Genomic DNA, 25640 nt, shown 5'->3' with positions numbered 1-25640 from the left:
GGGAGTCCTCAAGGGCAGGGAGGCCACTGGGTGAAGGAAGTGGGAGCGAGGACTTAGATCCTTTCGCTAGCCCACTTCACCGGGATAGTGCAGAAGCCAGGAAAGTTCTGCACAATAGCAGGACTATTCCTCCGCTTACATTTATAAGCCATGTTTAGCCTGGAGGCTGCATTTTGGTCTCACCTGTCTTTAACTGAAGTAATTATGAAAAATACAGTAAAGAGAGTGTGGGGGACTTGCTTATAAGTTTTATTCCAAAAAGCTTCAATTGGGCTGCAGGCAACACCTGTAGCTGCTGAGGCTTGTTCACTGGAGTACAACTACATTCTGGGTAAACCTCAGGCTACAATCACCACCTTCAGACACATCACTAACCCACCACGATACGAAAAATCTGGACGACAGGTAAAATAGGATTCATGGGAATCAGACGTGCACGCGCGCACACACACACAATTTTTCCTCAGGCCTCAGGCCTCAGGCCTCAAATTCTTTTACTTGGCCTCATATCAAGATGAAAGGTCGTTCTTAACTTCTAAACTACTGTGTTTCATCATAGCAAGAACTGAAATTATTCCATTCTTTGCCTTTCATTAATATGGTGAAAAAAATTTCATTGATTTTTACTTCTAATATGAATTTTTATCTTAAAAATACAGAGGGGAAAAGCAACTATCAAGAAGATTTTATGACCAAATTGATAGTTTAGGTATATAGTTTATTTAATTGAATATGAACATCCTCTATTTCTTTTATAAGTCATTTGTCTCTTTCCATAGTTTTGCTTCAAATAACACACAAAGATATTTATGAGTAAACAAATATGCAGCAGCATATTAAAAAAAATGCATTTGAACATTTACAAAGTATATTTTTGATGTGGCTGGCTTGAGACAACATATAGAAATACATTTGAGAAATTAGACAGAAACTATAAAACCAATCCCAAACTCGTAATTTGGGTACTGCTCCTAGCAAAGTCAAGTGGAAGTTCTGCCGAGTCAGGACTGCACAACTGGACCCAGGATCCTGATACAAAGCCCACTGAAATCAACCAGAGGACCACTAATGACATCAATAGGTTTTGGATTGGGGCCAGTGTGAGTAAATGTCATTTTCACACACTGTCAAAACTGATGAAAAATTGTATGCTCTTTGATGCAGATTGGATAACAAGGAAGGTGTCATTTTACAGGCATTTTTCAACTATAATTTCACTTCTAACTAAAAGTAGTACACATTGATTTGAGTCCCTCCCTTCATAGATTCCAAGGCCCGACTCGGGACTACTGTGATCCTCTAGTCTGACCTCCTGTATAACACAAGCCACAGAACTTTCCTAAAATAATTCCTAGTGCACACCTTTTTGAAAAACCATCCAATCTTGATTTAAAAATGGTCAGTGATAGAGAATCCACCATGACCCTTGGTAATTGTTCCAATGGTTAATTATTCTCACTGTTAAAAACTTACACCTTATATTCAAAATTACCTATTTATATTAAAAGGGTGATGTCAAGAACATTAATTATAGCTATTTTTGAGATGTACCAAACTGCCAGCTAATAATTTGGCCAATGGTAAACATAGTTGTCTACTGATCTTCAGCACAGACCACTAATATAGCTCAGTATTCATGGGAGCTAGTTCCTGTGATGAGTTAAAAGTGCTTCTTTAAATTTTTAAAAAAATCAGAGGCATACATAAAGTGGCAAGAGTTACATAATGGACAATGTAACTTCTCACACTGTGCCAGAATCAATGCTGTCCTTAGAAATTGAAAGCTTATCTTTGTGGGTAAAAGTAACACCTATAAAAGTAAGGGACTGAGGACACTGGTTAGAACTGCACATCATGCATGTGGAAGCTGTGCAAGTTTCTGTGCTCAATTCCGTCCAGACCCCTCAATCCTGATTTGCCCCACACTTTCACATTTCAGTTCTGAGCCTCTGCTGAGCTTTGACAAACAGTGCAGTGGTTCTGTGATGTGAACAGATGTCCATTAGAGAGAGAGCCCAAACTCCTTTTCACCTGTGACCTTTCTTGAAAAGGGTATTTTGTAGCTTGCATAACTCATCCGATGAAGTGAGCTGTAGCTCACGAAAGCTTATGCTCAAATAAATTGGTTAGTCTCTAAGGTGCCACAAGTACTCCTTTTCTCTAGACTATTTATTATGCTCTTTCTACAGCTTCAGCTTTTTTGTGTGCATGAAATTCCATACCTTAACCTTAAATTATTCTCTCCCTCTGGTGATGGTCTCTGAGGCTCAGGCTTTATTCCCCTTCAGGGTTCATTCTTCCTCTAAATACTCATCATCCATTGCATTCTATAAAGAGAGTTCCCAGCAGTAGTTTTTAAAATAAAAGATGAAATGTTCAGTAGTTGAACATTTAAGGCTCTAGTGTCAGTACCTGGAATGCCTCCTGTTGACAATGATGGTTATCACTGGGGGCAATTGAAATATGTTCATTCTGAACTGTCTTCAGAAATCAGCCTTATCTGATTGTTCTTTCAGATCAAAAGAAATAGGAAGACAAAGTAAGCTGTGCATATTCTTTCACTCTGAACTTTGTTGTTAAAAGGGGTAGGAATCCCACTAGGACCTCTAAACCACTTTTAGATATTACTAATCTTTGCTATGGATTTCTATTTTTTCCATTTACTGCCAGCTGACTGATTAGGTTTTGATATTTTAAGGGCATAGAGAAGCACTGTTAGGAATTACCTGTGGAAAACATAACAAAATCTGGATAGACAAAAGAACATTTATTGCTCGAAGGGAAATGGCATGTAATTCTCAGCCTTTATAGCTGAGATTAGACCATTTATCCAAGTGTAATATGAACACTTGCCAGGTCTCAAAAATCACTCTTTGAACTCCTAGATTTAGGCACAGTTACCTTATATTTTAGGTTTCAGAGTAACAGCCGTGTTAGTCTGTATTCGCAAAAAGAAAAGGAGTACTTGTGGCACCTTAGAGACTAACCAATTTATTTGAGCATAAGCTTTCATGAGCTACTGTAGCTCACGAAAGCTTATGCTCAAATAAACTGGTTAGTCTCTAAGGTGCCACAAGTACTCCTTTTCTTTTTGCTTATATTTTAGATATTTCTGGAAGCCAGGTTGACATTGCTGCTTAGACCAAGTTCAGTTTCAATTACTAAATACATAACGACCTCTGTCTGCCATGCAGAGGGCAGATGAGAAGAATACCAGCCTATGCCTGTTTTACCAGCAGAGCAAGCACTGTTGCTGACAAATAATCTTCCCAAGATACAGAATATGGCAACGTGCCTGCCAATTCAACAGCAAGGAAAATAACAGAGTGCTTGACATCCCCTTAAAATGTGTTTCTTGTTGGACACAGGAAGTCACTTTACATTAAATTGGGATGTGACATAATGTAACATGTCAAAGGCTTTGTTAAAAAACAGATTGGAATTGAGCTGCATATAGTACATCTCAAGTCTTCCATTCAGTTTCACATACTAAGAAAGTCACACATGCAGAGCTTATAAAATTGTACTGATGGCGAGTTTTTGGAGCCTGTCCCAAAACTCAGTGTGATCTTAGAGGGGAACCCCTCAAAATATAAAAACAACATTTACCCTTGAGCTCCTTAAATGACATCTGAACAAATGAACAATTTGCTCCAGTAAAATTCCATACTATTGTAATAAAGCAATTCCTACAACATGTGTTTTGGTATATTTTAATAGTCTTTGACACTGGCATTAATCAGTGAATTAGATTTTCAACTCACATCCTGAATTTGCTCTCTTCCTCCAAAATGTGGTACTTTTTTGCCACTAGACAACTTCTGGATAATGAAGTCTAGACATACCTAGCCCTTTATTTTCCAGCTGTCTCTGTCTGTTTTATTGTTCAATGTCATTCTAATGACCCTTCTCTTGATTTCTCTTTTTCCATTAAAAGGCAATCAGATCTATGAATGACCACCTTGCCTAACACCTTTAAACTTTTTGCTCACCATGGCCAGGAGTGCTTAGTCTAGCAGTAACGCTACAATGGTTCTTGTGAGCAATATAATTTGTACGCTAGCCCCTAGCATGCTGAGTCACTGCACTGGCTCTTATGGGTAGATGTTTGATATTGGAGCAAAGAACATGGACGACAATTCAATATGACACCAGGCTGCCATCAAGCACAAAGTAAAGAATGGCTGAAAATGTCCCCCACTGTCTCTTTTCATTAGATGGGAAATGGACTCTTCAAACCTGTTCCAAACCACACTAGGGTAGGTCTTTAGGTCAAAGTCTGATATAGGAGGGGAAGAACTGTTCCAGCCTTTATTTTGCACACTCCACCCTTCCTAGAAAGAGCTGTTATCCTTAGTACAAATCTACTGTAACTTGACACTTGAATAAAAGAGCTTTCATCATTGTACATGAAGTATGAGGATATTAAGCTACTTCAACAAAAAGACAGAATGCTAAAAAAATTGTTACGTTCTCACTGAAAACTATGAGAACTATCAGCTCTAGGCTCTCTTGATTTCTATGCCGCCTGACTTATCTCCCCCAGGCTAGTCAGGTCAGATGGATATATGAACACAAATAGGAAATCACAACATAAAATGTATCACAAATTGGTCTTAGAAATGACTCCAAAGAGCCCTTAATTGACCACATCAGAAAAATGTTTTCAACCTCTTGTATGGAAATAACATGCTACTCTTAGAGATAACGGCATGCATTATGAGACCATCCTTGAGCTGTTGAAGAATAATTGAAACAGTTTTACAACAGATGTGCTGCAACATACAGGCAGCACTGTCTAAAGCATCACTTGGGCTACTTTTCGGTAGGGAGGTTGTTACTGTGCTGAAAAAATGAGACTGGCTTTCATGATTTATTTATTTAGTTAATTTTTTTAACAATGGTTAAGTGCTTTTTTTGGCATCGAATGATGCATGGTATGAGGAAAAAAGAAATGAAAAGATTTTTTTTTGAAACCTGAAAAACCCAGTCATTTACACCCAACATGCCTCTCAATCACAGTCACCTTTTTCAGTTAAGTTATACCTGCAATATCTTGGAAAGCTCAACTTCTATTCCCTTGAAAGCATTTCCCCAAATGCTGATTGTAGTATATTCCCCTACATTTAGTTCAAACTTTACAGTTTAGCTGTGAGAGTAACTTTCTTTGATCACATGGAACCAAGTTCTATTACCTTCACTGAACAAAATTTCCACCAAAGATAAATGGATTTGGAATGCAGAACTGCAGTAAGTTGCATCAGTCAATAAAGGGACTCAAGACGCCATTACTGAAGCCATAGTCTGGACATTGTAGCTCCCTACCCTTGCTCTCTTTTCCACAACCATTCCTCCTACATCATGGGATGAAAGGAGTGAGTGGCAGCAGTTACTCAGCAGTGACTAGCAGCAGTTACTCAGCTGACTTTATCCCACCTAGCAATGCCCCCCACGACAGGGAAATCCCCACCCTACACTTATCTAAAAGTCAATTCCTGCCTCCATTACCCACTTGTTAAATTTTCAAATAAGCACCTTTCGTGCTTTCTCCCATGCTGCTCCTCATGCTTGGGGGAGCTCCCTATAAGCATCTGCAAAGCCATTTCATTGTTCTCCTTTAAATCCCTCCTTAAAACTCTCCTTTGCTGAGATGCCTACAAAAACAATTGACAATGGTTAGGCTCCTGGTGTGCTTAACCGCCTAATCACACTGATCAATAATGTCTCACTTTTCCTTGTACTTCCTTGTCTGTATCCAGATGTTATTTCTAGCCTTAGACTAAATTCTTTGGAGCAGGGACTGTCTTTTGGTTCTGTGTTAGGGTTCCCAGGTGCTACAGTAACACAAATAACAAATAATCCCCAGATTTCTGGTTGATAGTTTTCCAGTTGCTTTTGCACTGCAGAAGTAGGGGTCAAGATCTGGCCCACCATCTCTCAGGTTTCTCACTCCTGTAGTGTATGTAGCTCAACAAATATCTCAAAGGAAAAGAGCACCAATAACTACAGAGATGGACTTAAAAACAAAAGCAAATGATAATAAGGAATTTTTCATCTTTGAAATATGGCAAGGGATTAAAATACTTCCCAGAACATGTCAAACCTAGTCACCTGATGATCTGTATCCCCCTCATCCCCATAGAAATAGAATCCTCAGTATGTGATTGGCTGGAGCGTAACACAGGGTCTCTCACTGGTGCTTCCTGCTGCAAAGCCAGAATGCATCAGCAGGTGGCTGGAGCTCAAAGCAGGGTCTCCAACGGACACTTTCTGTTAGGAGCCCAAGAATGGTTGGCAAGCAGGCAGAGCTCGATGCAGGATCTTGTGCAGGGATAAGGAGTGATGTCTGTACTTTCGAGTCACAGCAAGGAACAAAGTACCAGCAATGCATTTGTTAATGTAGTGCTAGATATGGAACCGTCTAATAACTGAACATTGACCAAATTTGTAACATATGACAGACAGACAAATATGTAGAGAAATTGTAATTTTTGTGTATGGATGTTGAAAGTGGCTGCACAGTAAAAAGATTAATATTGGAATGCAGCGTTCTGCAACTGCTCAATGGAGCAGAGAACCTTAGGCTGCCGCTAAGAGTAGAGGTTGCTTTCTGTGGTGTTATATATATATATGTAAAGAGGGAAGAAAATGATTAAGTAGTTGAATACAATTCCTTCTTCCATCAATGAGAAGAATAATACATGATACTAGAAGTAGACAGATTTGAGAGGAGGAAGAATTTCCACTGAAATTTTAGATATCTGATCCACACATAAATATCCAGGAAGGATGGATATCCTGAAACTACTGTTGAAAAAAAGTGGGAGTGATACAGAGGAGTCACAGAAACATTTTAAACAGAGGTCCTTGGTATATATGACTGGAATAAATGCATACACAGTGAGCAGTGCCATGAAAGGGGCCTTATTAACAACTGTAGCTCATGCAGATGTCCTAGAGATTTTCAAGAGTTTCCTACCCTTATACAGCAGTTTGAAGTTTATTGTATGCCCACGAAGAATGAAACCTACAACAATTTTCTTTTACACCTAAAATTGCAAGACCCAGCAGCCTTATAGTTTTGGATTCCTTGAAAGACTTGGTGATTAGAAGAAGCTGGCAGTGGGTTACAGTGTGGGTAGGAGATGTGAACAACCTGCTGAGACATTGTGAGGTAAGCTTAGAAAAGGCCATACAAATCTGATAAGGCAGTGGTTCAGGCAAAATTGAAATTAAAGGCCTTAAGTGAATAGGAGAGTCAAGAAACTCTGTATGAGGTTGACATAGCAGGATGTCAAAAATATGACCATACCATAAAATTCACTCCAGGAAGTTGTTTATTTGTACATGACACTTTGTCAACTACCTGAGATGAGACCCATTATAGTGCACAGTGTGTACAAGAGAGCACAACTCCTCACGGGAAAAGTGCAAGGAAGGGTTCAAAAACTATTACAGATGGTCTAAATGCTTGTGTGGAATTGAACATACAGTAAGAAATCCAGTGACTGGTGTGGCATGGAGGCACTGAGCATTGATTTCATTCGGCAGCTGCTATTGGTGGGGAAAGACTGATCTACCACACTAAATGCCAGTGGCATGCCAACTGCATATATGCTGAACATGGGTATTGAAATCAGTATGGTACTTGCATGTCTATGCAACAACCCGACAAAGACTTCCACTATAGAAGGAAGGAAATGTCATGAAAGCATGCAATGGACTATCAATGTCTGCAGTGTTAAGATGCTGCCTCACTCTAACAAACACATATTATAGTTATTATAGGTAAAAGAATATCTCTATTCCTGGTATTGTTAGCATGTATAAGCAGTTTACTACAAAACAAGCCTAGCCTTTCAGAGATTATCTGCTGTGACTGAGATCCACTTGGCACAGTAGCAAGGAGGGGCAGTTACGGAGCTTGTTATAGCGCCGCAATTCTCCCTGTGGTCCCACCACAGAGAACTGCAGCCTGGAGGTCTGCTCTAGCCTATGCCAGGTGGCAACAGTCCCCAAGGAACCATCCACTAGCTGAGGTCAGCTGGGGCACAGCACATTTCAGCCACACTTCCTCTCTGTCCCCTACACATCCCTGCAACCCCAACATGTCTTCTCTGCCAGGGTTGTTGGAGAAGGTGATGTAGCAGTAGATATGCTACCTGCACAACTGTCAGGGAATCCGTCATGCAAAGGGAATTCCCTGCTGAGGAAATAGGACCAGATTCAATTTCCTTTGAGCCGCCAGAATGATGCAAAGAGGGTGGAATGGAGGAGAGAATCTGATCCCAGAACTTTAGTGGAGCAACATACATATGTGTTTAGAGGCTTTGAAAAGTTTTGCATATCTTAAATAATCTTAAAGAAAGATGCACAGGCTGCCATACATGCAGCCTGTATAGTTCCTTTGGCTCTGAATGGCAGATTACAGTAAGCACCAGCTAGGATTCAAAGTCTCTTACTGAATTTTCAGAAATATCACTGCACCATAAAATTCATTCCAGGAAGTTGTTTACTTGTACATGACACTTTGTCCACTATCTGAGATGAAACATAGTCAGCCTCCAGAAGTGGAATTCAACATTGATAAGTACTCAGGTGCTCTGTTATGATGCACATGGGAACAGTTGCAAATTTCTGCAGAAGACGACGAGATACTATAAACTGTAAATTCTGGATGGGAAAATCAATTCACAGCTAAGCAATAGTTACATTAAAGATATACGCTCTTTCTGTTGGATAGTGTTCTTAAAAGTAAGCATATTGTGATCCCATTAAAGCTCAAAAATTATACTTCATGAAGTGCACATTGAAATGGAAAACTCAAAAAGAGAGCACAAAGGATAATGTATTGGCTAGACATGAACAAAGGTATTTGTGACACAAATTCATCATAAATTGTGGTAACTGCTTGAGCAACACAGTTGCATATGCCACCCATACCTAAAGAACAGCTATTAAGTACAGACACCCCAAATGAAGTATTCAACATGATTAGGTAAAATTTTCACTCTACAGAGAAGATAATATTTGGTTGTCATTGATGGATATTCAAACTAACTGCAAGTATCTCAACTAGAGGAGGCCACTTCAGAATAGATCATCTTAAAACCAGAAGCTATTTTTGCCAGATTTGGGTGTCTGAAAATAGGGAGGAATGACAATGGACCTCAATTTGTTATTACAAATTTTGAGATCTTCACACAGGGGTCTCTGGATTTGAGCATATTACTTACAGTCCAAAACACCCACAAATTAATAGACTGGCAGAATGTGGTGTTACAATTGTTTAAAGAGACTACACACACACACACACACACACACACACACACACACACACACACACACACACACACACACACACACACACACACACACACACACACACACACACACACACTGGAAATCCCTATCATCTGTAAACCAAATTTGTAGATTTTTGTGGCCACCCTAGCCTACACAGAAATACTGTGACCTGCTTAGAATTCCAGCAACACAGACCTATCTGAAGAAAAACCACAGGGCTTGTTTGGTAATGAAGTGACGGACATAGTAAAGAAACAATAAGAAGGAGCTGCATCTTCAGGATCGCTTGCTGATTGGTCTGTTGCAACTCCAAAAAAAGCACATAGTGTTATAATAGTTAAAAAACCCTGAAAAAAACCTCATTTGCAAGTGAGTGTTTGTGAAACTAGATGTGTTCATGTTGGAGATAAAAGAGAATAGTTTAAAATTAATTCTTGTATAAAAAACTAAAGATGGGTTATAGCTGTTATTTTTGCATCAGGATGTGAGACGTCAAAAGTTCACTTTCTATATCAGAATACAGGGTGACTTTACTATGTGAAGTAAGAACAAAATGATTTAACTGTTGAATGCAAGTACTCTTTGCATAAATTAGAACAACATGTTAGGAAAGCAAAATATTCAAGCTTCCTTTCTCATGCACAGAGATCTCGAGGAATTAGTAAAATTAGCTCTTGGATAGAACTGACAGGTACATTTTAACCTTAATTTGGCCTTTTGCATGAAAGTCACAGAACCATCAAAATTACATATAGACAGGGCCAGCTCACAAATTTTGGCACCCGAGGTGGGGAGCTCAAATGACGCCCCCATGCCCCCTCGCTTGGGCCAAAACTTTGAAAGGTCTCTTGTGCCCTCCTTCCGCCAGCACAGCACTCCACTATCTCTGTGCATCTAGAGCAGAGAGAATACATATATACCAACAGCAGACATAATTTTCTATATTCTGGGTCTTAGTGGTGCCCCTCCACACAGTCTGGCACCTGAGGCGGCTGCCTCAGTTCGCCTCATGGTAAGGCCAGCCCTGCATATAGAAAAGACTGGTTAAATTATTCTATTAATTGAGCCCTATTACTGCTGCCATCATATGCCCTATGTTATTTCTTGTTGCTGACAAGAATTTTAGTGCACAGGGTACAGATAAATTAGCAGTAGCTGTAGTGGTGGTAACAGGAACTTGTGAAGTCCATCTGGTAGAGTGGCAAGCTTATACCAGCCTGGTAAGAAGAGAAAATGTCATGTTGTCACATGTTGTAGATACATGCTAGCTCTATTTTTGTTCCCATTCCTAAACCACACAAAGGGAAATGCCTATGTTGTTGGGTAACAATATACCCTACCAACATAAAGTACAGATGCTATGAAAAGTTATTTCAGTGTCTCTCTCACAGGACCACTAAAAACATTCAAGTTTATACATTAGCTATTAAAATCTAAATGCAGTGTAAGAGAGAGCATCTTTCAAACAATTGATGAGAAGAGTTTGAAAAGTGGATATTTATCAGATAAGAGAAGGTTGACATGCTTTACTATAGTGGTAGCTGCAGAAAGCTGTTTTTCTGAGGTAAAAAACAGAGATGCTAGAAAAATGCTAGAAAAAATGAAGGAATATAATCAACAATGTACTTCATTTAACCAGAATATGGCTTTTGCACTGCATATTGAGTTATATTTTTATAGCACAAAGCCAACATTGATTACCTTTTCAGCACAGCGTGCCTGAAATTAGATACACAAACTCCTATTAGCAATACTAAGAGTTGTGTACCTAATTCCCTGCATACTGCACTGACAATTTGTCTAAAAATACAAATCTAGTTTAACTCCATAAGTTTCTTTTTGCACATTAACTTTCCCAAAGTGCATAAGGTATATGATGCACAATTGATTGAAAATTTACAAAAGGGGCTGGTATCATAGAATAATTCTATTTAAAATACCGATTATCAGGTATACAAATTAGTTATGGGTATTTCTACTGGCTCTCTTTTCCCTATGCTGTTTAAATACAGGGGTAAATTTACTCCACTGATTTTCTAAGGAAGGCTACAGATGAAATCTACAATTGTAAATCATTAAAACCTGCTTTCTCTTAACCAAGGTAAGTCTTAAGCTTTACTGCATTCTGAATACAAAACAATAAAGGAGTCTTACACCGCATGCAGGATGTGTACACAACCCATCCATTCCTCCCAGAGCTTTATTTCAGTTTTGATTAATTACTCAGGGTGGTTTCTTTTAAGGCCTATGTTATCACTTTTCTCTTAGGCCCCCATTGGGAAAAATAAAAGTCAGTGCCTGAGAAGGATATTAAAGAAACCCCAAGCAATCAGTGGTGTTGTGTGCAACATTTAAACCCCAATTATCTTATTTTGCAACTCTCTCTTATCTTCACAGTTCCATGAGCTGGACACCCCTCGCTCTTCTCTCATATACTGGATCTATGTCAGATTCAAGGGGAACATTGTGTTGTTCAGGACCTGCTTTGTACATTTAAATTAAATCTCACAACAGGAGAAAGGGATAAGTGTGTAACAAAATGTCTATTATTATGGTGACAGAGTGAGGCACCTTTTAAAGCGTTTTCCTGTTTTGTTTTGTTTTGGTTGCCCCCCCTCATAAAAAAGAATTTCTGGTCCACGAATGATCAGAACCAAAATAAATTATGGTTAAGTAACTGAACTTTTCTGATGTGTAAATTGAATCATTCCCACATGCTGGTGTTTCATAATTAAAAAGATCCTTTTCACTGTGGGAAATTTTACTGAATTTTGTATTAAAAGAAGAAACAAACCATCAATCAGGAGGGGGTAGGGAAACTCAAAGAGCTCAACACATTAAACTTGAAGAGTGCAGTTGAATTCTGAATGATTTGCTCCAGGAGACTGTAGATCTTTAAGGCAGACTACTGTACAAACATTAATGAGCAGAGTGCTTATCAGATATTCTGTTCTAAAATCTTTTGCAGTTCCCTAGTAGAACACAATTTCCATTTGGTGGAAAAGCCCCAGAATATGGTTTTAAACAAACCCTTTTTTCAAGGTTCACAAGCTTTAAATTACTAGACGTTGGCTACCATTCAGAAAACTCACTGAGCTATAACCAGAGAAAAGAATAACCAGGTACAATTCAATTCACTATGGTTGCCATGTAAGTGCTCCTCAGGAGGATCAAGACTTGCTGGGAATAAGATTGCTGCCTAACACAAAGTCTTCCAGGTGAACATAGACATTTAACATATCATACTTATAACTCAGGTGCTTTTAACTGAGTTTATTAAAGTTCATGGCTACTGCTAAAAGTTCCAAAATATTAAGCAAGAATATGTACCATTAAAAAGCAAATATTTACCATGGTATAGCATGGATACCTCACTGTGGCTTACATTCAGAACACAAGATAAAGGTCACGATAACTAAACTCAATACTGACATACGATAATTTACTTGTTAATGATGTCTTTTTTCAAGGTCAATAAATATGGGGATAGGAAACAGAATGAGAAAAAAGGAAGGGTGAAGAAAGAAAGAGATGAGCCGGATCCTCAGCTTATGTAAACAGGCATAGGTCCATTTAAGTTAGAGCTATGCTGATATACACCAACTCTGGACTTGACCCAGTATCATTAATATAACAATTTAAGGACATAATCATTGATCCAGCAGCAGAGATTACTGGTAATGGATTAGAAAGTAGGGTACAGAGACAAAGTACAGCTTGGTCTTTTGTGATTATCAGTTAGACATTTAATCACTTCACTGCAATTTATGAGTCCCAATACAACCAGAGACCCTGGGATGTTTTGACTTACCTTCTCTTCTTTCTTCACTCAGGAGTTCTTTGTTTTCTGAGTTTAATACAACGGTTTTACTCCAGCAGGTCACAAACAATCCAGAGATCTGTAATCAAATGGATCACAAGCATGGATTTATCAAGGAGAACCTTTTAAAAAATATTCTATGTATAATTATTCTTAATTACAAAATACAGTAATAATTTTCAATTCTATTGAGGGGCAGAAATACTAAATGTTGATCTTGTTCTGGGTCATCATCGTTGTCTTCTGTTTAACAGTAATGCATGTGTGCTTCATTGGATCTCAGATATTATTTAAAAGGTAAATTGAAACGTAGATTATCTGCTGTGAATATTTATTATGGATATTGCTAGAGTAATGTTACAGCATTGGAAAAAGGTAATTTTACTTGATTGTACCTAGAATTTCTTTGGTGAAAGTTTTCCATCAAGAAATTCTAAGCCATTAAAAGCCAAAACTGTTTGTGGAAATGCATCAGAGTCATTGAAACTTTTGTCAGGTCCAGGATGGAATATCCCAGAGTAGCCTAGTGGCTAGGGCAGCGTTTTCAAAAAGGTGGGTTATGACCAGGTTGTAGATGGGTCCCAGGTCTGGTGCTGAGGGCAAGCCCTGGGGAGCGAAGGGAGGGTCTAGAGAAGGAGGTGGCAGCACACTGTGGGGGAGGACAAAGATGACAACGCTGGCTTATGATTTCATTCCCACCCCAAATTTAGACCCTGGGAAGGTTGTTAACAAATAAACAAGCAAACAAACAAAACACAAAATGAAGTTGGTGGGTTGCCTTAGTAAAAAGTTAGGGAGCCAATGGATTAAGGCAGATGCCTGAGATGTGGAAAATGTAGTTCAAGTTTCTTTTCTGCCTGATTTGAAGCAGGGACTGGAATCTGTGTCTCCCATATCCACTGACCACTGGGTTATTGACTATTCTGAGATAGTCTCTCTTCCTCACCCTCAAATTTCAAAAGGCTTTGGTTTCATATCAGAACAAAATCAGATGTCCAAACCTCAATTTAAAACAACAACAACAACAACAGAATTCTTGTTTTCTGGCCAGCCTATTATACCAACAGTAAGAATTACTTTTGGGGATTCCATATTTGTTTTTTCTCATTTATTTCCATATTTTATCTTGTCAGCTCACAAGTAAAATGTTATTTCCTAACTGTCACTGGCCAAGCTCACCCTGTGATCTGAAAGTCTAGCTGCATTCTTTCTGGCATTAACATTGTCAATAATAATGATTTTTCAGTTGTAACTTAACAATTCTATTGATGTGTGAACTAGAAAACATTCTAATTCACTCTCCCATAGCCCTGTAAAACCAATAGAGTCAACAATAGTAAGCAACAAAAACAAACAAACAAAAAGACAACGCTTAATTTCATAAGTAAGTAGAATACATATAGAGAGCAGATTTATTGAGCAATAAGCCATTTTCACATTGTCACTTTCCTGAACAATCATCATTAACTGTTCAGAAATTAATTGTAATGTAACTTTCTACATTTAACTTTCAGCAACTTTTGGGGTACAGTCAGTCACAAAAATAGAGAATTAGTAATTAAAAGGTGGTGTGCAGAATCAAGTGCTATAATGCTAGCTTCTGAAAATACCACTTCATACTTATCATACTCTCTTTAACATTCTAAACATGTTCAATTTTGGTACTCTCATTGAGGAAAAAAAAAGATTTTCATGCCATACATTTGAATTTTGCAATTATTTTTGCTTTTAGAACTTCTCTCCAAACATTAGTCTATACAGTCTACAGTCCACTCAATTATTTCTGTGAGCCTGTCAGAAATACTGAACTCTGTAACAACAAAAAAAGGATGCCGATGGAATGAAAAAGAAAAGAGTCAAATGTAACACATTTGTGCCAATATATTTTCACCACAAGGTGTTTTCTTTTCAATGTTTTTTCAACATCATACCATAAAAATGCATTATGAAGGACAATTTCCCCAATATTTTCTTTTTAAAGGAAACAGGCCAAATCTAAAACCACCACCACCACCACCACCACCACCAAAAGCAGCTTTTACAGGAAACCTTTAAAAAAAGAGGCAAAGAGTCCAGTGGCACCTTACAGACTAACAGACGTATTGGAGCATAAGGTTTCGTGGGTGAATACATGCATCCGACGAAGTGGGTATTCATTCACCCACGAAAGCTTATGCTCCAATATGTCTGTTAGTCTATAAGGTGCCACAGGACTCTTTGCAGCTTTTACAGATCCAGACTAACACGGTTACCCCTCTGATACTTTAAAAAAAGAGTTATCCCTGGTAGATGGACCAGAATATGAAAAGAAATGGTAAAATCATAATCTGAAAAATAGTCGAAGACCATTCTTAGTATGTTCTCCACACTTTAGAAGGGTTTCAGGGGTGATGATCTCAGTTTATGGAGGCAGAGACTATGGATATTACAGTAGCTACCAATACTGAATGGCAAAACATTCTGAAAAAATGGCTCAGCTATAGTTTGTGTAGCCAACTCCTAACTGAATCATAGGAAGAGATAATGTTATAAGAGATGATAAACTCAAAACAGGATAATGGAAGCCCAGATAATAATCCCAGTCATGAATGACTTAACATCTTGAGACACTGCACATGTCTTGTCACACGCCTTTAATTGGGAAAATAGATAGAAAACCTTCCTGGGATCACACACAGCTGTGAAAAAAATAAAATTATGCACACTAAATGCAAAATAGATAAATAGTATTTATGTTCTGTTCCAAATAAGTCACTAAACACTACAAAAAATGGAATGGCAATTGCAATATGGAGACAAAGCTCTGAAAAAAGCTTAGAGAATCACAGAATCAATGCAAACTGTTTTACTATTTGATGGCCAGACACACAAATCATTGAGTTATACCAGCTGATGATCTGTCTCTGAAAGTCCACTGGTAAGAATGTTAAGAATCTATCATTAACTTAATTTGGATTCTATGTTTGGGTGTTCTTTCAACTTGGTTGTTTTCATCTTTTTGTTAACGGATTTAATGTTCATTTAACAAATTGCTGATATCAAGTTTATTTGTTTTTGCTGTGGAAACAAGGTGTGAAAGTTCCTACAGAGCTACTTCATTTTCTTCTGGGTCACTAATATTACTGAATCCCACTGTTCAACACTAGAGAGTCACAAGAGAATGTGTGCCTATATAGACACACACACACAAAATTTATGGATGTGTATTTTTTTCTATTTCTTGTAAACAAAAATTAAATTTAAAATTTTATACAATCAGGGTTAGTTAGTAGTAACTAGATTTCTTTAAAATGAGCCTCTTTACATTCACACTTGAGGGATGAAAGTTCTTGCACCAGAAGCTTTTGGAATCTACTACTTCAGGAATTCTGAACCTACAACTGAAAAGAAGCTGGGCAGGCAAGCAAGGAATATGAATGTGCAGAGGATCATCTCAAAAACTCCAGTTACTTGTAAGCAACCTTCAGTTTCTTCAAGTAGCCTCTGCACATTACCAACTATGGGAGTTTAGTAAGCAGTAATTTTTATTTTTATTTTTAAAAAGGAAGGTGGAATGAAGATTTCTAGGTGAAAATGAAGGTGCAGAATTGCCAAAAATCAGCATCAACTCTGTATGCCAGGTCAAACGTATTAGAAATGACAGCAACCTCTCACTTTCCCAAAACAAGCCTCAAATGAAGGAAAAAATAGCTAAAAAGCACATATAAAACTTTAAGTAGCTTCCTTACAAAATTCTGTGATGAAGCCCATGGGAAAACATGTTATGGAAAACACATTATCATAATAATTGTGATACATAAGATGATGTATTTGGGTAATCTTTGAGCTGTGATGAAAGGCCACTTAGTCCCACCTCCTGCTTTTGGGGACTAGGAAGGAACTTGAGGATTAATCTGGTCCTCGTAGAAAATATAAGACACTGGATATCCAAAGCATGCAGCCAAATCTTCCTGGATATGAATAAGGCATGGAGAAACACAGACAGGCTAGTGGCCCAAGTACGATGGACAGAGACCATCAAAGACAGAAATTAGGATAAGGACACAGATAGAGACATATTTTCTGTATATAATATGGCATATGGAGTCATTGGGCCTGTATATCTCATTTACTTTCTGTCCTGAAGTAACAGGTATAACAAATGCATTGTCACAAGGCTATGGAGGAGAACAGTATGACAAATGTGTGACTGGAGTCTCCAGGAGTCTTGTGAAAAAAAGCTTCACACACAGAAGGGACTATTCCTAGGGTAGTTCAAATGAATCCATCTCACCACAGAACTCAGAGCACAACCCATACATGACAAAACAACTACCCCAAGCAGCCCTAGTGAGTACATAGTGCAACCATTTCATTAACCCAGTTACTGGAGCGTGAACAAAAGGACTACTGACCTGCGTACCACACAGTGAAAAGTTGAAATGTCAGCCAATTGCATTCTAATACATAACAAGGGAAAACCATTTCCAGTCAACTCTCTTTTGAGCTGCTCTCTTGAGAGTCTCTTCCAGTTCACCAGAGTTGGTCAGCTGGGTCAAATTTTCCAGTTTTCCAACACCATATTCAGAACTGAGCAGGTGACTCTCCATCAAGAATCCTTGCAAACCAGAAGTCAAGCTGTCAACCCAAGGAACTTCACCTTGCGTGGAGACTCGAAGATATCTCAACCCTGAGATACAAGATCCAGAGACTGGAGAACAGCGACTGAGGGGGTCACCATGAGACACAGAATATTTAATAATAAAAAAGTGTCAAGCTCTGTTCATAGTTAAAATAGGATCTAGCTTTGTCCCAGCTGACTTCCAGAATCAACAAAATCAGAAGGAACATATAGAGGACAACAGTGCCGGCAAAAAGAGTCCATCAGTAACATTGGTTCTTGCTCATTCCTGAAGCAAAACCAGTGACAATGGGCATCGCCACTGGCAGCAAAAGACTTTGCTGGGGCTTCCCCACTTTGTAGAATAGAGAATGCAAGATGGAGACATCGGTAGAGCACTTGTGCTATTGAGTATAAACTTTGCTCATAGGGTCTGCCAAAACTTCCTCTTTCCCTGGCAGGTAAGACATTGTATTGATCCAGTGGTTGATGCTACACTTTCAAATAGATAAGCATCCTGACTCAGCTGGTTCTATCAGCCTTTACTCTGGCATTTGATACAATATATCACTTTGATGTTGATCATCAGAGTATAGACAGGTTTGGATTTAATCAGAGGAAGTAAGTCTGGCAGTCCAAAACACAGGTCTGAGTTCCAGGACACTGAAGTGGAACCTTATTTCCTGCAGAGCTCACAAACCTTGAAGAGGTTAGAAATCAAACGGAGTATCCCAGTTCACTAACAGAAACTATTATTGCAGATGGAAAGGGGAGGTGAGAAGGCATATAGGCATGCTCTTTTTTGGTCTTTCTTTGTTAAACATCTTGAATATCCCAAGTTGTCATGGTTCTGGTATTTATAATATCAAGAAGAGGACTGAATGAGGCATTCACAGGGCTGGTTATGAACAGACATACTCTGTCAGGTACAGCAGATGTTGGCACAGGGTAAAACCCTAAGTTACAGAGAACCACAAAACCTAAGATAAGAAGCAGGTAACTGAAAAAAAAAACCAAGACCTCAATGTCCATCCATGTATACAGATGCATTGGTGAGAAGCTCTTTGCAGAACTTGACTCTCTGCACTGGACTCTGTGACTCTCATAGATCCAGAATTTCAGTAACTGTTACATGGAACATAAAGTGAATGAAGCCAGAGAATTAGCATCAACCTAGACAGATCTGGGCACCTTGGCCACTTTGGAAAGTGATGCCTCAGAGTCAAATATTCATAATCCTAGGACTACTGCTGGTTGGACTCAGTCAACCAGCAGTAGTCCTAGGATTATGATGCTGATTTTGCCAGACATATTTTTTTTTTGACACTGATGAAGCCAGACCTCTGGCACCATTCTTGTTTGATCTAGGAAGATCTGAAGATTCTGGCATCGCTTATCCCAGCCACAGAACCACTTTGACCTGTAACTCTCCTGAGATAGTAGGGCAGTTCCCCGAGCATTGGATTCAGGCATGAATGGAGCCAGGGACTGTAGCGTTCATGCAGGGTTCATGCACTTGGCAACATTCAGGGCACACCCGGAGTGTTGTGTAGGAGCAGTGCACACACGGCTCCTCTCAAGGGCATGAACCTTGGAATCTCGCCCAGATGACATGAACCGTGGGAAGCCTCCCAGGACTGGGCTCAAGGCCCGAGAGCAAGGAATGCGGTAGATAGAAATTGGTAAATAAGAATATTATACAAAGCCAGTGTATTCCTTTTATCTGTTGGAGTATGTAATGCACGGGGGGAGAGAGAGAAATAAAGGAGAGGGTGAAAAAGCTGACAGGCAGACCAGTCCGTCGGCAGACCAGCCTGCTTGCTTGCTTAAAACCTCTGTCTGTCTTGTATTTGAACCGCAACAAGGGACAGTGGTGCTGCTTATCCAACACATAGAATTGACAATGCCAGGTCCTCAGCCCAAGGTTCAGTCAATATGAATTAATCCAGGGACCTCTGTGCTACTAATGTTGAGCATAAAGTCAATGATTCCATATCCTTGGCACTTGGTGGATCCAGGGATTCAACTCTGTGATCTGGGGATCAAGATGTTGCTCATAATGACCATAAAACCACTTTGGCAAGCAATTTCCTAAAGCTGACAGGGCTGGATCACTGATAATAGACTTGGTTAACCCAAACTTATGGACTCTGGTGCTGCTTATGCCAAACACATGACATTCCAGAACCAATGGTGTGGGATCCTTCATGTTAGACTTAGGACTTGTCTACAAATGGACACTCAGGAAAACTGATCTGAATTAAATAAGGGCTTGTCTACACAAACATTCAGTTCATGGCAGGTGAGGGTGTGAATATACCCCGCACCTGCCTGCCTCAGAATAACTAACTATCCATGTGGACCCTTCTGATGCACATTAACAGTTTGTTAATGTGCCAAGATCTAGTCCTTTTTTGAAACAGGACTAGATCAAAGCACATTAACTGTTAACGTGCATCAACAAGGTCAACACTGACAGTAAGGCCAGTAAGGGAAGATTCACACCACAGCTTGTTGTAAACTGATCACTTGTGTAGACAAGCTCTTGAGGTGTTAATTTAATGTGGATTAGTTAAACTGCATTAAATCCCTGTGTAAACACTCTCATTCAGAATTAAAGGGGCCTTAATTCAGTTTAGTTTCATTCACTTTGGCAGTGAATTAAACAAAGCCAAATTAAAGCCAGTTTAATTCTGAATGAGTGTGTCCACACAGGGGTTTAATTTAGTTCATTTCTGAAGTGAATAAAGCTAAACCAAGTAAAGGCAGAATTAAGGCCATTATAATTCTGAATAATCACCTTCAACAGAGGGATTTAATGTGGTTTAACTAAACCATTTAAAAGCCTAATTTAAATAAACTTTCCTGAGGGCATGTCTACACTGCCCCACAGTTCAGACTATGGGGGTATGCAAAGTGCTGCACTGTAACTCCCCCACATGGGTATTGAGGGTGCAGACTGAAAGGTTCCTAGTTCGCATTAATGTAACCCTGTTTGAACAGGATGGGGCAGTGTAGACAAGCCCTGAGTTTCCCCATGTAGACAAGGTCTAAGTCAGCCTCAATCCCACACATGCTAAACACGACGTTCATGTTTCCAGGACCTCAGCACCGGACTCTGTCAACTCAAAAGTACCTCAGGATGGTCACACTAAGCACAGTACCACTGCAGCAAGCAGCTCTTCAGAATCAACAATGCAAAGCCCTCAACACTGGATTTTGCTGACCTGGATAGATCCAGGGACCCTTTGGTACTGAATTCTTGGCATTGCACTTGCTCAATCAGAATGGATCCCGAGATCTTGATGCTATTTATGTCAGACATAGTATCAATTTGGTGAGTAACTCTCTAAAGGCCATGCTAGATTTACAGATTGCCAGATTTTTAGTCAATTACACCTGAAGACATGGCCCTGCCAGCCATGGTGAGAAGCGACCTTCCCAGCTCTGTGGGTTCAGATGATGCCTGTGGTGTACAGGCATCCTCCTCTTTTCCTCATCTTTCTTAAGAAAAGCTGACAATGTAAATGACAATTTAACGAACTACAAATGAAAATATCCCCTAAAGAAGAGAAGAAAGAAAAGAATTATGGTTCATTGTATCTGAGATCACTGCACCTTCAGTGGTTAGAAGGAATTGAGGGCCAGGGTGCATTTGTGCACAAACAAGCTGTCTGGAATAAGGCCCTGCAGCTGTGCATACCTGGTGGCCTAATGAGCACAGCTGGGGTGCATCAGTTAGGCTGCCTTATGGACCACCCCGCCTGATTGGCTGAGGAAGCTAGCAGGCCTGCTCTTAAGCCCAGCAGCAACAGTATCTTATTGACTCTAGGAGTACTGTTTGATAATAAATCCTTTCACCTTTTTTAAGCCCCTGAAACTGTGCATGGGGATGGGAAGATGAGGGGCATAGCCCCAGTGGACACCGCTTTCTAGAATATTTTAAGGGCCCACAGTGCAGGCACCTTGATCCCACAAGAAGACTCAATACTTTTAAGTGTTAATTGTTTTCCTTGTTAAGAATAAAGCCGTTCCTTTAGACAAGGTATGTAAGAGAAGGCTTGAATGTGCACGTTATCAGATTAGTAACAAATCTTTTGGTTCTTGCTGTTCTGGAACCCACATTTTTCTTTACTAACATTTAACTTAGGTTCCCCACTGACGAAAAGCACATTCTTTTGGAACATTTACTACCAGCATTTACACAAATATATATTTTTAAAGCCTTGTCATAGTAAAATAAAATAATGTTACTGTATAATAGTATAAGAGAGCTAGCCCATTCTATGGCAAGTGCCCATATTATGGACTCATTTGCAACTGAAATATACCTATAGGGACTCCATGGAGTCTTGCATGCTGTTAATTCATTTTGTTATTAACAGCAGCTGCTAGAGCTGCCCATAGCAAGTAAATTTCAATAACAATGCTTCCGGAACAGAGTATGGAAAATTACAACATTTTAGTATTAAAAAATGTCATTAGTTAGAAACCCTGCACCTAGGCTTTTAATGAGTGAAAATGTTTTTGTGGCAGGTTGTCTATGGAATTCTTTCCCACTGAACATACTTTTTTATATTATTTTCATCTTCACAGTATTAAGGGTAAAACCTGCTGAGATGCAGCCTCCCATTTACAGGGTGTCAATTAGCTGTCATACACACTTATAATAATTGGTATCATAGGAGAAGGTAACATTACAGAACAGTCCTCCCTGCGATATCATCTATGAGCACATGTTCAAAATGTACATGATAATCAAAGCACCATGTTTCTCTCTCTTCAGACCAAACTTGGCATCACTGAAACTGGTCAGAAGTAAGATTGTCATGCTGTAATTATTAGTGCTAGTGATTCAAAATCCAGAACATCTTTCTTCAATTAAATATTAACTATGCAACTTTCTGAACTTCATATTTCAGCACTCACGAAGAACCAAAGAGACCTTAAATCCCCCTGCAAGTCCCACAAAAAACCCCAAAACACCTTTTCACTATTAAAATATTTATTATATTCCCACTAGCACAGAGAAAAGAACATTTAGTAATGAAAACTGAGGAAAAAGGAGTTTTAGTAAAAACTGCAACATTTCATTGCTTAAATTAATGTAAGCCAAGAGCACATTCCCAGACAAACTTTTTGTAGCAAATCAGTAAAGCACTACATAAACTAAAACAAACAATACACCTCATTTTTTGACCTAGATTACTGCTTAAACAGAGGTAGATATTCTTTATTTACATGAAATGCAATTAGGTCTGCTGCTGTCAGTACTGTGAAAAATGCACCTGCTCCAGGGAGGCTGTATATCTGAAAAATATATTTTTTTAAAAAGTGAAGGATGATTGTGTGTGGCAACAATGTTCACTTTGGGAACATAAATACCATTCACAATTTTAAATTGATTTGGGGCTCAGGGTATCATTATATTGTAGTTGTACAGAACACTTATTTAAAAGTGTTTTCTAAGTCACTCTTGATCCGAAGTTTAGATGCTGGACATTCGTGTATAACTGAGCAGAGTGTATCTGCATTAAATGACATGATAAAGTGCTTTTGTGTGCATTTTTCTATGGCAGATTCCCTCTGAATGCAGAACAAGCTAAATATTGGTAACTGAGAGACAAAAAACCAAATATCTCTGAATGCCAGATATTAAGGAATGTCTGTATTTGGATTTGAACTGTCTGCATAATCAAGTTATTTGAAGTTTTGGAAGGAACACTGGCTTATTTGGGGGACAGGTTCTTGGTGTATCAAAATATTATTTTAAACACTCCATTTTTTAATTCAAATCTGGCCCATCAAATAACAAACAGTTCTATCATGAGTGCACATGAATGCCTCAAAAGAGTGTTCTGTGAGGCTATGTTCTGAGCTCTCTCCAACACTGATCCAAACTCCCATGTGAGAACGGGTGTATAATTTTCACTGATAGGCCACGGTGTATTTGCGCACAAACATGCTGTCTGGAATAAGGCCCTGCAGCTGTGTGTGCCTGGTGGCCTAATGAGCACAGCTGGGCTGCATCAGTTAGGCTGCCTTATGGGCCACTCCGCCTGATTGGCTGAGGAAGCTAGCAGGCCTGCTCTTAAGTCCAGCAGCAACAGTATCTTACTATCTTATTGACTCTAGGAGTACCGTTTGATAATAAATTAACTTGGAAGGGTCACTCGGATAATATCGTACAAAAATGTAAATGTAGGATGAACTTACTGCAGTGTAGTTGGAAACAAATGGGGTACAGATAAAAAGGTATTGATGATGATGATGTAGAAAGCATTGTTAAGATCAGTTTTGAGTACAGATGCCAAGCTTTTGGTTCCACCTCAAAAACAATTCTTAGAAACTTGGAACGGCTCCAGGGCAAAGCTCTGCAATTGGTATGTAGCCCAATGATAACATCAGTCTGTATGCTGCAAATATTCACTGCAGAAGCATCAATAAATCTAAGGATCAAACTATCTGAGCTAAACTTTTGGGCAAAGGTAAAAGGGAATAATGAAAATGAAGTACATAACAGATTTTTGAGGACTGCTGGGTGCTTAATAGACAAAATTATACGGATTGCTGGAGCCTTCCTCGTATTATCAGGGTCTAAAAAACAGGTAAAGGAGAGATGTAAAAAAGAAAAATTGAGAGAACTAAAAATTGTTAGTTACAGAAAAATCAAATTACAGCTGGACAGTTATTCCCCTATTTGTGGATTTGGAATTATATGGAAAAAACTGAGAAGAAAAAACCCACACATTACGACCAATGAAATTTCTGAATTTATTTATGAAAAATGGGGCCATTTTTGCCAAATCTATCCAGAAGGATCAAAAGGTGAGTGCATGGGTAGAGTGGGAACAGCCTTCTGTGTTCCTAGTCATCGTAAGAGGCGTGACTTCTGCCTCTGTAATTTTATCTGATTCTTTGTCAGGCATGATGACAATCAGAACAGGGACTTGGGAAAGCAGAAATAACGTAATAAGTGAAATAATGGAAATAATGCAAGAAGCTATGTGTGTAACAATAGTATGTATTCTAGCACATATTGGAATATATGGAAATGAGATAGCTGACAAAGCAGCAAAACAAGCTCTGAAAAATGAGCAGGTAGACATTAAGATACCCTTAAGTAGACAATAATTTAAAAGCGTGGTCAGAAGGAGCTTGCCAAGGAACGGCAAGAACTATGGACTAAGGAAACAAAAAGATGAAGGTTTTGTGATATATGCTCAAAAATCAAAAATACTACTGTATTTACAGTCATGATAGGCAAAATGAAGTAGTCATTTTTTAAGTGTTAGCAGGTCATTGTTCCTTAAAATGTTCAGTTAAACTTATTAAAAAGACAAAGACGCGTGCTGTGTAATGTGTGCAAAACCAAAGAAACTGTGGATCATGCTCTGTAGCATTGTGAGCAATATTCTATGGAAAGAACGTTTCTTTATGAAAATTGATTCAGCTTGGAATCAAAGATTTTTCCCTTAGGGGACTAGTGACAATATTACGAAAATGGAATAGTGCAAAAAAAAAATCCTTGCCATGTTTCTGTAAAGGTATTAACCTGAGTGAAAGGAGATTAAAAAAAAAAAGAATGAAGAAAGTGGTGGTCAGAGCCTTGTATGATGAGGCTGGGACCCAAAAAACAAAGACAGTGAGACAAGCTTACTGATTGCTCAGTGCACATGCCTGTAGATTCTCTATCTCCCTGTGCTTGCCTTCTGCCCTGCTCCCGGCCTCATCCCAGCCTCACTCCAGCCTTCCCCCGCTATCGGTAATCTGGTTCTGACCTTTGGCTCTGGATTCCTGGCTCTGCCTCTGCCTCAGCTGTCGGCTCTGGCATTCAGACTCTGACTTTGGTTCTGATCCTGCTTTGACCCTCGCATTCAGACTCCTACTCCAACCACTAAGCTGACCACTCAT

The 25640-nt window shown here is 39.1% G+C and overlaps 1 protein-coding gene across 19 annotated transcripts in view; it reads right to left on the bottom strand.

Annotated features, from left to right (window-relative positions):
- Window positions 1-25640, bottom strand: part of TENM3 (teneurin transmembrane protein 3) — a 1226612-nt gene that overhangs the window by 689814 nt on the left and 511158 nt on the right. For all 19 annotated transcript variants that reach the window (XM_074951193.1, XM_074951194.1, XM_074951199.1 and 16 more), the window contains one exon: window positions 13118-13205. The gene's annotated coding sequence lies outside the window, so the exon portion shown is untranslated. The remainder of the gene's footprint in view (window positions 1-13117; window positions 13206-25640) is intronic.

The sequence above is a fragment of the Natator depressus genome, chromosome 4, assembly GCF_965152275.1.
Source record: "Natator depressus isolate rNatDep1 chromosome 4, rNatDep2.hap1, whole genome shotgun sequence".
Lineage (NCBI taxonomy): Eukaryota > Metazoa > Chordata > Testudines > Cheloniidae > Natator > Natator depressus.
This window is presented reverse-complemented; position numbering and strand designations above follow the sequence as displayed.